General features: G+C 42.5%; 1 long non-coding RNA gene across 3 annotated transcripts in view; it reads right to left on the bottom strand.

Moving 5' to 3' along the window:
- Window positions 1-17,500, bottom strand: part of LOC135116364 (uncharacterized) — a 234,714-nt gene that overhangs the window by 65,199 nt on the left and 152,015 nt on the right. The gene's annotated exons all lie outside the window — the stretch shown is intronic.

Genomic DNA, 17,500 nt, shown 5'->3' with positions numbered 1-17,500 from the left:
GGAGAAAACATACATATACAATTATCGTTATCATCACGAGTATTATTATACACAGAAAATACGGCGCGTCAGTAACTGTCTGGGAGTGACGAGGAAAAACGTGCATAATTTAATCCCAGCACTGTTAGGAGCTGAGAGGAGGCAAGGTCTGAGCGTGACGTGATGAGGTCTGGGCGAGGTGCAGGTTTACGAGGCGCCCAGACACTCCAGAATGGGAACACTGCAAGTGGTAGTAAATTTTCGTTACTTGAGAGCAGACTAGACATTACGCCGCGGAGTTGTAGGCAGACTGGAGGGAGGACGAGACGCGGGAGTGGGAGGCTGCACTGAAAGGGTCTGCAGCACCAAACCAATAGACTGTGTGGCGCTAAGACTTATGTTTATACTAGGTGAATGATGCAAAACTTGGACAAATAACACACAGCGTTAGATATGAAGGTAGAGAGAGACTGAGAAGTATGGAAGAAAGGTTTAAGGAGTGTAAGGAGGAGTATGGAATGAGTGAGAGTGACAGACTGACCGATGGATTGAAAATACCACAAGAAAGGAGTAGGTCGATGTGAAAACGAAAATAAAAAATATATGATAAAAATGTCTTTTCTGGAAGACACAGCAGAGAACAGAGCCTAAAGGCGTTGCAGCCCCAGTATCCAAACGCCACACCTATTCGTGCCAGAGAGCAGCATGCTAGAAAATAACCTCAAATTATTCGCTATTATGTGTAAGGGGGAAAAAGAATGCAGGTCACCTCACGCTACTCTGACCGCTGCGAGTCAACACCACCACCCCTGCTGGCTCCTGAGTTTAATCACGGCGTCGCAATTACCGATCACCACATAATAATAATAATAATAATAATAATAATAATAATAATAATAATAATAATAATAATAATAATAATAATACGTGACTGAGGTAACGAATGGGCTCTGGGATCTCCACGCAGCCCCAGAGACATCTAGAAAGTGATATGAACGCGATCCGGATTGATGCTTTCACAATACTCAAACTCGATATTCACTTCTTCGCATCCTGTTCCTGTCACAGAGGCAATGTCCGCAGCCTCGTATTTCAAGATCTATAAACAGTAATCATTCATCGTGTACAAGGCAAGCAGGACGGAGAGTCAGAATGTTTGAGAATTAAGGAGACTCACAATATTTGAGATTCTGCTTCGTAACTTGTTCAAGTCACCGAGGCAATGTCGTCAGCCTCCTATTCCAGGATCCGCCCACAGTGATCACTAGAGTGTACAAGCCAGGATGACGCGTTACGCAAATACCTGATGCTGTTACACGCCTACAAAGGTGTATTCTAGATCTGCTGGAGGCGAAGATCAGCTATAACTCGTAGCTCCACTTAAACAAGTTCCCAGATTCGCTACGAGGTCAGTTCATAGTGATTGTGGCGTTCGAACACAGGCCCATAATCAGAAACGCTTTGCTCTCACCACGATTATTTTCAAAGACCACAGATGATTAACTGAGTCGTCCGGTCCGTTTCTCCTTTGAATTATATAGAAATCTTGTTAATATGTCAGAAGAACCGTAAAAACCACCATAAAAAAACAGAATAGTTTCAACTATAGTATTTTGAAAGCATTGCAGAAGTGTTTCAAAATATGGCCAGCAGACTGACGAACAGAGACTACGTGATTCTATATTCATCAAAACAGAGTACAATAAAAAAAAAGAAATACCGATTTACAGTTACGGACAAAAAAAAAAAAAAAAACGGATCCATCAACACGGAACGAAGAAAAAAGAAAGGGAAAGAAAAAAGGATGACATTAGAATTTATACAGATTACCATAACATAAGATTTCATTCCTCATTAATAATCTTGAAGCGTGTCCATCACGATGTGGCTGAAAGACTTACGACTCCTCACATACAGGCACGAGGAAAAAGATTCCCAACTCTTGCCACTGCTACCAACGAGCGAGTGACAGTAACAGCCCACCACTGGCCAACTTTACCGTCTATTAGGAATTAAGCAATTTCAATGATTCATTCTTGCTTCTGGTGACCTTGCAACGTGTATTCCGTGGCGTTAATGTACATAAATACCTAATGAAATAATTGAAGGGAGATCTCTAGGCGAAACCCATGGAGAGAGAGAGAGAGAGAGAGAGAGAGAGAGAGAGAGAGAGAGAGAGAGAGAGAGAGAGAGAGAGAGAGAGAGAGAGAGAGAGAGAGAGAGAGAGAGAGAGAGAGAGGATAACGAAAGAAAGGAAGACGATAATAGATACTAGAAGATAATAGAAAAAAAGAAAGGTAAGACGAGAGAAGAAATGAAGTAAGAGAGAAGAAGGAAACAAAAATAGAGAAGGGAGCGAAGGAAAAATACAGGAAAAAAAAAAAAACTGTAGGGAAAGAGGAATGGAAAAACTAACAAGGAGAGAGAGAGAGAGAGAGAGAGAGAGAGAGAGAGAGAGAGAGAGAGAGAGAGAGAGAGAGAGAGAGAGAGAGAGAGAGAGAGAGAGAGAGAGAGAAGGGGGGGGGGGGCTTATAGGTGTACCAGGAATGAAACACTATAGAACAATTAGTGGCGTGAGGTGTTGTGTGACACTGACAAATGATAGGATCAGAGAGAGAGAGAGAGAGAGAGAGAGAGAGAGAGAGAGAGAGAGAGAGAGAGAGAGAGAGAGAGAGAGAGAGAGAGAGAGAGAGAGAGAGAGAGAGAGAGAGAGAGAGAGAGAGAGAGAGAGAGAGAGAGAGAGACCCACAAAGAATTCAACATATTTACTTCAGTTCTCTCATTGTTCATTCCTCACGGAGTTTCTTTTATGGAGGAAGAGTAGATTATGAGGCAGCGTGAGTTACTGGGGAAGTGAAGGTGGTGGTGGTAGTGGTGGTGGTGACGGAGGTAAATGAGAGGAGCTGGGTCTTTATTCCGAAACCCTTTGCTCTCTCAAGGATTAGTTTCAAAGGTCACAGAGGTGATTAGTTGGGTTCTCTTTTATTTATTTTTTTATATTTTTGTTTGTTTGTTAAGGATACTTCCTCCTTAAACAGCAGCTATTTGTATTTTTGTAAAAGTTTCATTCCCCGCTGCGGTATAATAAATGAACAGCTGCCAGCAAAATATCACTATTGGATCATTTTTAAGCATCCTTTGGAAACAGTTTTTCCCACTAATGTTGCAAAACCCTTGTTAAAACCTTCACCGGATCATGAAAAACACCTATGAAAAAACTAACTTACACTACAGTCTGCTAAAAGTGGTTAAGATGCTCTAAATTCTTGGTTATGTGCCAGCACGAGCATCTGTGAAGAATGTGATGGAGTAACAGTGGTGGTGGTTGCCTCGTGGTGAAGCTGGCGGCAACTCGGAGGAAGGTATCGGGAAGTACTGGCGTGGGGAAAGGAGCGGCGGTGGTCGTATAACGGTGACAAAGAGAAAGGAAGATAATGGGCAAACAGATAGCGGAAACTGAGAACAGGGTATTGTAGTAGCACCTGTATAGGGCAGGTGGAGGTAGCGGTGATGGTCGCAACCCGAGGTGCTGCCAACCGCGAGTCTCCCACAATCCCCATTCACGCATACGTTCGCGTCTCTTGCCATTAAATCTCCTATTTCAAGCACTATTTATAATGATTAATAAGCCTAAATATGCTTAATAACAATACAATAATAGAAAATGGAGAACGAAGGCAATAAACTGATGTTACAAATATAACGATCTGGTAACTTTCTGGGTTTCCCCGGCACAGCGGCGTCACCGGGCTAGGCGGACTGAGCGGCGAGACACAGGACCTTTCACCACACACAATATTTTCTCCATAGACACTCATTACCTACGTACCATACCTGTTGGGTGGCGGGAACAGGCTGGGGGAAAGACCTCGGCAGTCCTGTATAGCCTCGGTCACAAAAACACGTTCGTAAAAACACAGAATCCATCACGCACACACACCTCAACACACACACCGCGGCAGTGGCTGGCTGCTGCGCGTGGCCAAAGTGAGTGGCACTGCTTCGCTTCCCTGTTTCGAAGCCTCGCGGTACTTCAAGCATACGTAAAGATATCGTCATCGTGGCGCTTTAAAGAAGTGTATATTATTCCGGAATGCGTTCTGTTATTCAGATTACGTCTTTTGATTGGCTGGATAAGAGCCAGCAGGGAAAGGCTTACCAGGAGGAAATAATCAACGCCTACTTCGTCACTATTACTAACACTACTACTGTCTGCTGTCATTTCTTGCATTTATAATTAAAGAAGTGCTATCAAAATATAATTAACAGCCGATGTCATTTTCGCGGTTCTAGGACGACAAAACAGGTAACAACTGAACCAGTGGTAAGCCAAACTGGTGACAATGGATCAGTGACGTGAACGAAACAACATACTGGACTGATACCACCACCACCACCACCACCACCACAGCATCCTCATCAAAGAAGGACAGTTACACTTGCATGAAGGAAGATGCACCATCAGGCTGACAGTGCTCACGAGCGTACTCGACAACCTACTCAGCGGCAGTTGCACAGTGGACACTCGATTTATGTTATCTACTTGCTTGCTCCGTGATCGTCAGGCGGCGCCCAACTTCCTCTGCACCGTCACTGCTATACAGCTTGAGTGTATCCAGCGTGGGAGCGCCGAGCGAGGGGAACCACTGTACTGGTTCATAGCTTTCATTCTGACCAATTTTATTTGATGAAATTTTTATCAATATTTTTTTTTTACTCAGCAATCGCCAATTGTCTTTTGTTCAGTTATATGTTATTTTACTGCACCATTCAGAACGGTGACTAAACTGCTGTCCACTGCTTCATATTTTATACCCACTGGTGCGCGTTATATGACAAGAATTCCCTCAATAAATTTTTTACTCAAATGTTCACTGGTTCAGTTATCACTGGTTTAATAGTCACTGGCTCAGTTGTTCCCTGGTTGAAGTATACAAGGTGCAATCGTCTACTCGTCCAATGGTTCAGTTCCCCGAACGCCCATATTCGCACCAGTGAGGACAGACAAACGATACTATAAACGCAATGTTACATCAGCCACCCAGCCTGCCTTCAGTGTGACATGTTTTAGTCATGTAATAAGACGAGATAACGAGCTAAAAAAAAAAAAAAGCCTGAAAAGCGCCTGTGACGAGATCTAAAAGGAGACAGAACGGAATGGAGAGATGAAATTACGGGGAAGCTCAAAAGAAAGGCAGCAAACAAGAGATGCAAGGCAAGGAAACAACACGACTCACACGAGACCGACCTCTGACCCAAGGGAAGCAGGCAAGAAAGTACAGCTGGGATTAAAAAGAATAGATAAAAAAAAAATAATAATAATAATTTCGCGACAATGACTATATTTCAGAACAAAAATTTGATACCTTTTTCAAATCGTGATCTACACAATGAAGATATTAGCAATGACATTAAGAAAGTGAATTAATATATATTTAAGTAACTCTAACCCTAGGATGAAAACACTTATTCAATTTCAATAATATTATCCGACACAGACCTTACAAGTCCTGGCGGGAAGGTTCAGAGAGGCGCAATCGTATTTTCCATCAAGTCCCGTCACAGCAACGAACACCACACCAATCTCTGCTTCCCCATCACTTGCCATCACAACAAAGCATCGCCTCATTTACAAAGACAAGCGATACCAGGCCACGCGCGTCACCACACACACACAGCCTCGGTGATGCTTGAGTTAATGGGTATTATCTCTGCAGTGTTTCCGCTCACCGTGGTGGCGGTGCTAGTGGTGATAGTGGTGGTGGTGGCGGGAACACTGCCGCCGCTGAGGCTGTAATGGAGAAAAGCTTTCCCCCACGAGACATACGAGTGTGTGAGTGTGTATATCACCACACGACACTCCATTACTATTACTGCCGCTATTACTGTCATCAATGCTGCTGCTGCTGTTGTTACTGCTGCTGCTGCTGCTGCTGCTACTACAACTACTACTACTACTGCTACCATTACTTCAGCAACAACAACAACAACAACAACAACAACAACAACAACAACATCTACTACTACTACTACTACTGCTACTACCACAACTCTTTTTTTTCCTAAATATAATAAACTTAGTTTCGAGCTTTGACATATATAAGGCTAAAATTACAATTCGCGATATGGGTAAACTCTTAGCAGGAACCAATCAGATGCAAAATCATGAACCTATAATTAAAATTCCGCACAATTTCATTACGTAATTACATAATGTGCATCTTGCTGTGTATAATGACCTGAAGATTAATTGGTTGACTGCTGCTGCTGCTATTACAACAACAACAACAACAACAACAACAACAACAACAACAACAACAACAACAGCAACTACTACTACTACTACTACTACTACTACTACTACTACTACTACTTATACTACTATTACCACTCCTACTACTACTACTACTTATACTACTATTAGCACTCCTACTACTACTACTACTTATACTACTATTAGCACTCCTACTACTACTACTACTACTACTACTACTACTACTACTACTACTTATAGTACTATTAGCACTCCTACTACTACTACTACTACTACTACTACTTCACTTGACTCTACACAAGCAAAATAGAGCCACGAGAAGGATAACCTAAGATTCGCAACTCCACACAACCGCTTCTAATATTCGCCAAAGGAAGCTAGCGAGTCATAAGCTTCTTGTCTTTGTCCCTGTCTTGTTGTGCGGAGCCTGAGTGTTGCCAGTGCCCGCTTGAAAGAAGAATGCTTAACCGACAGACTTATTTTTTTTAGACCATTATTCAGAATGACTCTGCTCTCTCAACACAACTATTTTCAAAGGCCAGAGATGATTAGCCGGGTTCTCAAGAGTGTTTCTGCTGTCAGTAACGTAGGAATCTTGTTAATATATCACTAGAAGCGTAAAAACGCCCTTAAAAACAAGTGTGTCCTAAACTAGAGCCTTTTGAAAGCAGTCGATGTGAGGCGCAGTGTTTCAGAAAATGTTCCTTTGTACGATCTCGCTTCTTCTTTTTTTCTTTTTTATTCATTGTTTGATTGCGGAAGAGAGAAATTAAGCAACAATATGAGAGACTTTTTACTCTCTCTCTCTCTCTCTCTCTCTCTCTCTCTCTCTCTCTCTCTCTCTCTCTCTCTCTCTCTCTCTCTCTCTCTGCCCTGAGTGACGGGTCGTTAGCCACTTGGATGCACAAACTTCCTGCTCCGTTTCTATTTTCTTTGTCTTGGGAAAGTTGTTTCGTCAAGTTTTGCATTCCAGTTTTTATCTCACAATTTTTCGGTGCTTCGCTCCTCCGCGTGTCTTGTGTTCACTTTTACCTTGTTTCTTTTGGAATAAGACTGCACTGGCTACTGACACAAAGGCAGGTGGTTTTGTGACACTGCACTAGTCACATTAGGAGCCCTTCACTAATCTTCATCACCTTTTTCACTCATCTTCATCACTCGTCACTTTTATCACTTTCGTCATCACTTTCGTAATTTTCATCACGATAACTTTAACAATTTTCATCACCCTCATCACTTTCACATTCATTACTTCATCACTTTCTTTCATTACCATCTTTTTCACCATCTTCATCACTTTCATCACTATTACCGCAACTTTCATCACCTTCACTTTATCACATTCATCACCTTAATCAATTATCACCATCACTATCACCATCACCATCCGCTCCCTTCCCTTTCTCCTCGTACTAGTGTCCTCCAGATCATCATCATCATCATCACTACCACCACCACTATTATTTCACTTTAAAGGCAAAAAATAACAACAGTTCAAGAATCGCCTAATGAATTCAAGGTATCACAGTTTTCCGGGCTATGTTCCCGCGCCTGACCCGAAGAGACCATCAGCTTAAGCCACTAAGCCACTCGTGCCAGGTAGAGCGGCTCCTGTAATCCCTAATGCACGTGTTGCTTGCTTGCCCGGCATTGTCACCGTTATTATTATCGTCGCTGTTATCTTCGTTGCCAATATCGTCAGAACCATCATCATCATCATTGTTATTATCATCGTCATCATCATCGCCACTATCACTTTAACCATCATTATCATTATCGTCATCATTATCTTTACAATCACCGCCATCATCATCATCACCACCACCACCACCACCACCACCACCACCATCGTTATCATTTCCTCACTATAAGAGAAACCCTTGTTCTCGCTACCACTCTAATCTCTTAAAACTGTGTAAATATTAAGACATCTTTATAACATTCCCATCATCATCATCATCACCACCACCACCACCACCACCATCGTTATCATTTCCTCACTATAAGAGAAACCATTGTTCTCGCCACCACTCTGATCTCTTAAAACTGCGTGACTATTAAGACATTTTTATAACACTCCCCTCTGACACTGACCTGAAAACCAAAGAAAAATAACACGAATGCTTTTCACCTACAGGAGTGAGGTAAGAACTAAGAGAGAAGTGTTAAGTAACAAATTCACTTCTCACCCAGCAGGACACCCCAGCCATTCCCCTCCACAGATCTCCCCTGTTCTTCCCTCGCAAGCCATCTCAGAAAAAAATTAACACCCTCAAACTCACACCCTCCAGGACGCCCTAACCATTCCTCTCCACTCATCTCAGCTGCTCTTCCATCCTAAGCTATCTCTGAAAGACTTAACACCCTCAAAATTCACACCCTCCAGGACGCCCTAACCATTCCCCTCCACTCATCTCAGCTGCTCTTCCATCCAAAGTCATCTCTGAAAAACTTAAATCCCTTGTCATCCTTCACCACTTTTCCTCTGCAGCAGGCCGTGAAATGCGAGGTACAGGCGAGGCACAAGCAAGGCACAGTCCTAGAGCAGCACCACCTCACCTTTTCACTTGCTACAATATGTAAGGCCAGCCAGAGTACCTGTACCGAGGGTCAGGCGGAGCTGGGGGCGAAGCAGCGTCAAGGGAAAGCAGTTATCGATGTGCCATTAAAATTCTGATGCTCTGTGTCTGATTTCGCTAATAGATTTTCAGCACAGCGATATTTTTACCACTACTTCCGTACCAACATTAAGGCAGTACTATTTTCAAGTCCTGAGTTGCGATATATTGTTCATTTCCCAGTAGGGCAAAAATTTTATCACCATTTTTGTCAGCTTTAAGACAAGTATCGTACTCACTTCCGGGGTTAAAGTATTTTCCGAGGTTAAGGTATTTCTTAGTACAGTTTAGCAGCAAAAGGAGAGGGAGAAGAGGAAAATAGCAGCCTTCTCACACCCTTCTCATGTACTCGAGCCGCTGTCTGTGTGTGGGGAAGCCGCCGCCACACTGCCAGCAAGGGTGCGCTCAGAGGAGAGGTAATGGTGAGGTGGTTTTTAAGTAGCTGGCCGAGTGTTGAGTGTTGGATGAGCTGATCAGAAGGATTCAATATGCCTCGAGTTCATTATTATACAGAATTTGATTGCCTGTTAAGTCTTCTCTCCTACTGCTTCTCCTGCTGCTGTTACTACTATTACTACCTCCACCACCACCACCACCACTACTACTACTGCCACTACTACTACATCACTACAAATACTGCTACTGCCTCTACTGCTGGTTCTATTACTGCTCTTGAATAATGAAGGAGGAGGAGGAGGAGGAGGAGGAGGAGGAGGAGGAGGAGGAGGAGGAGGAGGAGGAGGAGGAGGAGGAGGAGGAGGAGGAGGAGGAGGAGGAGCAGGAAGAGGAGGAGGAGGAGGAGGAGGAGGAGGAGGAGCAGGAGGAAGAGGAAGAGGAGAAGGAGGAGGAGGAGAAGAAATTCCTTAGGTACGGTAGGATTTAAGGTTTTCAACTTTTCAGGCAAGAGAAAAAGGAAAAGGAGGAGGAGAAGGAGGAGGAAGAAAAAAAGAAAAGCAGGAAGAGGAGGAGGAGAAGGAGGAGGAGAAAAATGAAGAATACGAGAATGCATAAGAAGAAAAAGGAAAAAAAAAAAAGACATCACAACCGTTACAATGGTACTACTACGAACAACAAAAACTATAACAACACTGACAACGTGATAGTGAAGCTGAAGATGTTAACAACGCTAATAGTAACGAAGATGATAATAATGACAGCAGCGAGTCACCCAAAGCAGTCAGGCAGGCAGGCAGGCAAGCAAGTGACAAAAGACAATCGTAAACAAACACATCCCAAAACTCCACTGAACTATTGCAAGATAATCGATTCTCATAAAGTTGTCTTACAGCATCGAGTTTTGAACCCTGTTATCTGAACCCCGAGGGACGCAGGGAGGCAGGAAGGCAGGGAGGGCAGGAAGGCAGGGAAGGAGAGAGGGAGGGACAGATAGAAGTGAAAGAAAGGAGGAGGGAGAGATGGAAGGAGGGAAGGGAGCGAAGGAAAGGTATAAAATAAGAGGGAAGAGGAATGGTATTGAATAGGAAAGCTTTATCGTTTAAATGGAAAATGAGAAACAGAAGGAGCAAAGTAGTGGAGGAAAGACTGGAGGGAGGAAGGGACAGAACAGAGTGAAGGAAAGGAGGGAGGGATGAGGGAGGGAAGGAAAGATTGAGAAAAATGGATGAGTGAAAAAACGGAAGATGGGATGAAGGAAGGAAAGAAGGAGCGAAGGGGGGAAATATTAAGAAAAAGAGTGAGAGGGAAGGAAAAGGAGATAGAATAAAGGAAAAATCTTGTTTGAAAGGAAAATGAGAGAAGGGAGAGAAGGAGTGACAGAAAGAAGAAATGAAAGAAAGAAGATAGAGAAAAAAATGAAAGATAGAGAAAATGAGCGAGCGAGCGAGCGACAGAGAGAGAGAGAGAGAGAGAGAGAGAGAGAGAGAGAGAGAGAGAGAGAGAGAGAGAGAGAGAGAGAGAGAGAGAGAGAGAGAGAGAGAGAGAGAGAGAGAGAGAGAGAGAGGGGGAGAGAGAGAGAGAGAGAGAGAGAGAGAGGGGGGGGGAACAAAGATCAGAGGTAAAATAACGCTCGGTACAATGAGAGAGAACCGCCTGTCTGGTGGAGGAGCGATGGAGATTAAAGGAGAATAATGTGGAGAGCAAAGGATCTTGAACCAATGGCCAAGCTGGGAGTTATTGGAGGAGGAAGAGGAAGAGGAGGAAGAGGAGGAGGAGGAGGAGGAGGAGGAGGAGGAGGGAGATTACAAAGGATTACAAAAGATCACTAACAGCAACGGACCTTCCCTTGACTTCCCTCCTAAACCGTTTAATTTCACTCCCTTAACTACTACTGCAGGACAAAAGATAATACAGCAGAAGGCTTCTCCCCCACCTACCTTACTGTAACGCAACTGGCTTCAAGGGATGTACTGGAAAAAAAAAGTGATGAAATTTACTAGGAAAGAGATAAATTATTTCACACCTTTAACTACTATTGCTGGAGGAAAGATAGTGTAATAGAAGGCTTCTCCCCACCGAACTATTTCTAACGCAGCTGGGTTGGAAGGAAATATTAGAAAAAAAGAACCTAGTATGCTAAAATTTACGGGAAAGGAGAAAAATTAAAGTGTAATCTGAAGAACTTGTGAACATATGAACTTAAACTACTATTGATGGAGAAAAGATAGTGTAGTTGAAGGCTTCTCCCCCACCTACTATTTCTAACGCAGCTGGGTAGAAAGTCGCAGCTGGGTAGAAAGTATTAGAAAAAAAAGATCTAGTATGCTGAAATTTATGAGAAAGGAGAGAAATAGTGTATAATGTGAAGAACTTGTGAACATATGAACATAAGGGAAACTGCAAGAAGCTATCAGGCCTATACGTGGCAGTCCCTGTATAAACCGTAGGCTACCTGTATCCTATCATCCCTACCCATAAACCTAACCTAATTTTTCAATCTTCCTTTGCTGGATCTATTCTAAACATCTTCCACTCGATTTGAGAAGCAATTTCTTCCAATCACTTTTGCATCTAATTTTATCAAGCTTGAACCCATTACTAGTCCTACCCAGATCACTAACAGTAAAGACTATATTTACATCAAACGGACTGCCACGTGTAAGCCTGGTCGCTTCTTGCAGCTTCCCTTATTTCTTATGTTCTTATGTTCTTATGTTCTTTAAAAGCTCCCTTGCTGAGTCTGCTTTACCGCTATGTGAGACCTAACACTAAAGACTTCATTTACATCACCTCTTTAAAAACTCCCTTGCTGAGTCTGCTCTAATGATTTACCGCTATCTGAGACCTAACACTAAAGACTTCATTTACATCACCTCTTTAAAAGCTCCCTTGCTGAGTCTGGTCTAGTGATTTACCGCTATCTGAGACCTAATTTTTCCCTATCACTATTTTTTATTTAATTTCATCAAACATAAATCGATTACCTAAAGTCCTACCCTGATTATTGACACTAAAGAGTCTGATTTACTTCACTATTATCATATACTCTTAAAGCATTTCTTGAAGTCTGCCCCTTGATAACACAACATCATGTTTTTACTCTTACTTTTTATCTTTACTGATATTGATGGTGGGAGTCATTACTGGCTGCTGCTCGCATGCAATTCAGATCTGCCTTTCAACTTACTGACAAGGCTTTCATCTGTCGTATTCTCAAACATTTCGGTGCCTTATCTCTGCTTAAAGTGAAAGCTATTGCGACTTGCACCCGAATTTTCACGATTTCAATAGTTTAAAAAGTATTCTGCATCACCACAGGAAATAAACATGCATGAGAAACTGACTGATCATCCTCGTCGCTGCTGTAAATTGTCTTGATGGGAAAATAAAGCGTTTGAGGATTCACTGCTTCGTGCCTGTCAACATGTAACGCTCGTGTGATCTAAGCACTTTCATGCTTCTGTCGTATTCTCAAATATTTCAATATCTTACCTCTGCTTTAACAGGCTCTGGTGAAAATTATTTAGACGTTCAGGCGAGTTTTCACAATTTCAGTAGTTAAACAACTATTCTGCATCATCAGAGGAAAGAAACACACATGAGAACCCAACTGATCATCCTTCTGGCCTCTGAAAACTGTCCTGATGAGAAGAAAACGTTCAGAAACACACATTTGTACCTGTCAACACGTTATCGCCTCTTGTTAGATGTCCTGAGTACTGGTGCTGTGTTTTCTTACCGGATTCTATTGAGATCATGAGTCAAGGAAGCGTTTAGCAGTCATCTCTGTGTGACCTCTGAAAACTTAGTGAGAGAACAAAGCGTTTAATAATACATATGTTCTGTACTTATCATTATCTTATCGCCTCTTGTTGAATGTTCTGAGTGCTGAGTGATTTCTTCCTGGTTCGTACGGAAATTATCTGCCAAGGAAAATTTTAGTAGTCTGTGGCCTCTGAAACTGTCTTAGTGAGAGAAAAGAGGGTTTAAGAAAAGCGTTAGATGTTCTGAAGGTGTTTTACTGCGTGTTTTCTTCCTGGGTCGTATTGAGATCGTGTGCCGAGAGAGTGTTTACCGGTTCATTGCATCTCGTCGCTGGAGAATCAAAGTCCCTGAATATTTGATACTTTCATCCTGCCGAGAGATTTCCGCTGTTTGCTCGTTGAGTTTATTTATCACCAATTTCCCGTGCCTGTGTGAGAAGAGGAGACTGAGGAGGAGAGGAGGAGGAGGAGGAGGAGGAGGAGGAGGAGGAGGAGGAGGAGGAGGAGGAAGAGGAGGAGGAGGAGGAGGAGGAGGAGGAGGAGGAGGAGGAGGAGGAGGAAGACGAAGACGACGATAAGGACTACAAGGCACAGAAGGAGGAAGAGGAAGAAAATAATGATGAAATAATGTAAGCAATTCAGGAGGAGGAGAGGAAGGAAGAACCAAGAAAGATAATTTTGGAGAAGAAGAAGAAGAAGAAGAAGAAGAAGAAGAAGAAGAAGAAGAAGAAGAAGAAGAAGAAGAAGAAGAAGAAGAAGAAGAAGAAGAAGAAGAAGAAGAAGAAGAAGAAGAAGAAGAAGAAGAAGAAGAAGAAGAAGAAGAAGAAGAAGAAGAAGAAGAAGAAGAAGAAGAAGAAGAAGAAGAAGAAGAAGAAGAAGAAGAAGAAGAAGAAGAAGAAGAGGAGGAGGAGGAGGAGGAGGAGGAGGAGGAGGAGGAGGAGGAGGAGGAGGAGGAGGAGGAGGAGGAAGGAACGAAGATCAAACGAAAGAGAAGAAAGTAGAAAGAAATTTTGAGAGGAAGGAAGAGCCGAGGGAAGAGGAAGGACTCTGAAAGGGAGAATGGGAAGAAGGGAGGAAGAAGAGGAGAATAGAGAGAGGGAGGGAAGGAGGAAAGACCCGGAAGCAGAGAGAGAGAGAGAGAGAGAGAGAGAGAGAGAGAGAGAGAGAGAGAGAGAGAGAGAGAGAGAGAGAGAGAGAGAGAGAGAGAGAGAGAGAGAGAGAGAGAGAGAGAGAGAGAGCCAGGCACGTTCGTAGTAAGATGATACGGCAATCGGTAAAACACTTTTCGATTTCCTGACGTGTCTTCCATTCATAAGCATGTGTGTGTGTGTGTGTGTGTGTGTGTGTGTGTGTGTGTGTGTGTGTGTGTGTGTGTGTGTGTGTGTAGGGGGACGGGTAGGCTTGGGTGGCAGGTGGGTGGTGGCGGCGCTTCCTCCTCATTCCTACCCAAGACGGGGCGGCCTCTCCCCTTTACACATCCGTCACCATAACCTCCCCCTCGCTTCATGCTTAATTCATAGCCACCCTGACCCAAGGAGAGTAGCGCGCCGGGGAGAGGAAAATAGAAAACCCAACTTTACCTACAGTACCGCCTAATGTGAAGGAAGGAGCTGGCTAAATATAACTGTGCCAGATAAAAAAAAATGTACACATCTCCCTTGTACAACACTAAAGATTCTGACCTCAGGAAAGAAAACAGAAAATCTCACTTGACCTACAATGCCGTCTTAGTATAAGGGAGGGTTTCACTATCCAGAACTGTACTTCGCCATAAAAAAAAGGGAAAAGAAAAAAGAAAAAAGAAAAAACTGTACATAAACTTAAAAAAATATTTGATTATCACAAGGAGAGTAGCAAGCCTCCGGGGAGAAGATAGAAAACCTAACCTACAATACTGTTTTAGTGTGAAGGGAGAGTCTCACTAAAAACAACTGTCCTTTGACACCAAAAAACTGTACTGTATAATATCTTACTTGGAAAGCATTAAAGATTCTGGTCTCGAGAAAGAAAACAGAAAACCTCACCTCACCTACAGTGGCGTGTAGTGTAAATGGATGACCTCTCTAAGTAGAACTATACTAGGCCATCAAAAACTGTATATATACTTCACGCAAAACACTAAATTGAGGTACAGGAGAGTTCATAGAGATAAACGAAATAAAGAATCAACCTCACTTATAGTTTTCTTTTAGATTTTTTTAGATTTCTTTATGATGGAAGAACCTCACCAAAAGAACTGTACTTCACCAAAACACTGGATTGACCGAGAGAGAGAGAGAGAGAGAGAGAGAGAGAGAGAGAGAGAGAGAGAGAGAGAGAGAGAGAGAGAGTGTGTGTGTGTGTGTGTGTGTGTGTGTGTGTGTGTGTGTGTGTGTGTGTGTGTGTGTGTGTGTGTGTGTGTGTGTGTGTGTGTGTGTGTGTGTGTGTGTGTGTGCATAAAAAAAGAAAACAGAAAAACCAAGCTCACTACTTCACTATGGATTCTGCAATGTAATAGCAGCATCAGGATACCTCCAGCGCACCACGAACACACTTCAGACACAACACTGTAACATGCAACAGCAAAATAACTGACCAATACTATTTCAAGTGGGAGTTTCAAATCATCCTTAAATTTTGGGTAACCCTTTTGACTACACTCTCTGGGAACTGGTACCTTCAGTGAGCCCTCTGAATCCACTGGTACAGAAGAAAACAACGCAGAAAACAGCTCACTTCCTAGTACTTTACACCATTAGCATACTGTAACCCTTTCAATGCGGCACGGAACACCTCGCAACAATAGAAACAACGAAATCTTAATAAACATCAACAAGAAAGAAAAAAAAAGGGAAATGAGAATATATTTAGCAGTTTTTAACTAGTAAATGCTTAAAGACAGTTATGGAGCAAGAAGAAAGATATCAAAACTGTTCATAATTAGGGAAAACCATACCATATCTCAAGAAAGGAACCGCAGAATACAACATAAGGTAAAGGACAGAGCATATTATATCCCTCCTCCCAGCTCTACCCAGCCAGGGACAGGAAAGTATTGGAAAGACTCTAATGGACGAATGATACCTCAAGTCGTGTATGCTTCACAAAATATCAGACTAATGAAGCTTCTTTCCCAGTCTAATTAGCTCTCATTCGCCATCTCCAACTTGAAACTCATTTTTCTTTTTCTTTTTCTCTCTTATCATTCTTTCTCTCTCTCTGTCTTTTTTTTTTTATTCTCTACTGCGTGATTGGTTGGAAGTTGCGTTTTTTCTTTTTTTTTTCTTGATATCTTTTGCAAGTGATGGAGTGAAAGTTAAGGGGAATGGTTTAAGTATTCGCGTATCTAAGCCTCGGTCATGTTTCTCAATGCTTCCCGTCTTATTCAGCTTAATCCTGCATTTTTATTTCACTCATTCACTTTCAAGGAGAGGATTAGGAGAAAGATTCCAAATTAATCTCTCTCTCTCTCTCTCTCTCTCTCTCTCTCTCTCTCTCTCTCTCTCTCTCTCTCTCTCTCTCTCTCTCTCTCTCCTCCAAGCATTAAAACATTTATCATCATCTTCTCTCCATTTTCATTTCACTATTTCCATATTTTCTCTCACTCCCTTCCCCATCCTATCTTCTCTTTTCTTATCTCTTCCTTTCCTTCTTTCTAACTTTCTTTTCCTCATCCTTCCCTCCTGAAACCTTCCTTTTCCTTCTTCTTTTCTGTCTTCACCCTTCTTGGTCTTCTTTCCCTCATCTTTATTTTTTTTTCCAGTCCTTCTTTCCTCCATCCTCCTCTTTTGAACCTGTTTTTTCCTTTCTTTTATTGCTTCCCTTCTCTTCTCCTGTCCTCTTCCTTTTCTTTTCCCTGCCTTCTTTTCCTTCATCTCTCCCTTCTGTATCCTTCTTTTCTTCCTCGATTTTCTTCCTCCGTTCCTCCTGCCTCTCCCTTTTTCCCTTACCGTGCCTGCCTTTCCTCGATTCCTTTCTTCTTTGTTTCTTTCCCATAATTCCTTTTTTTCTTTCAGTCTGCTATCCCTTTTTTCTTCTTTCCCTTCCCAGCCTTCAGTTTTTTTTTCCTTTCAGTCCCTTCCTCCATTTTTCCTTCCGTTGTTTCGTTTCCACCTCTTAATTCTTTTTTTTTCCTTTGGTTTCATTTTTTTCTTTGTGTTTCCTTTTTTTTCCTTCCAGTCTTCCTTTTCTTCCTTCAGCCTTGTCTTTCTTCCATTCTTTCCTTTATTTCTCGCTGTCTTTTTAATTTCCTTGCTTTCCTTTTCCTCCCAATCTTCCATTTTCTCTTTCCTGCTTTCCTCTTTCCTCCTCTCTTCCTTTTCCTCCTCCCAGCCTTTTCTTTCTTCTTCCAAACCTTCTCTTTTTCCTTCACCTTCCTTTCTTTCCTCCCAGCATCTTTAAGTTTACCAGTCTGATGGCTAGTTTAACGACCCTCTCTCTCTCTCTCTCTCTCTCTCTCTCTCTCTCTCTCTCTCTCTCTCTCTCTCTCT

This window comes from Scylla paramamosain, chromosome 31 (genome assembly GCF_035594125.1).
Source record: "Scylla paramamosain isolate STU-SP2022 chromosome 31, ASM3559412v1, whole genome shotgun sequence".
NCBI classification, from domain to species: Eukaryota; Metazoa; Arthropoda; class Malacostraca; order Decapoda; family Portunidae; genus Scylla; species Scylla paramamosain.
The sequence above is the reverse complement of the archived record's forward strand: the minus strand, read 5'-3'. Positions and strand labels throughout refer to the sequence as shown.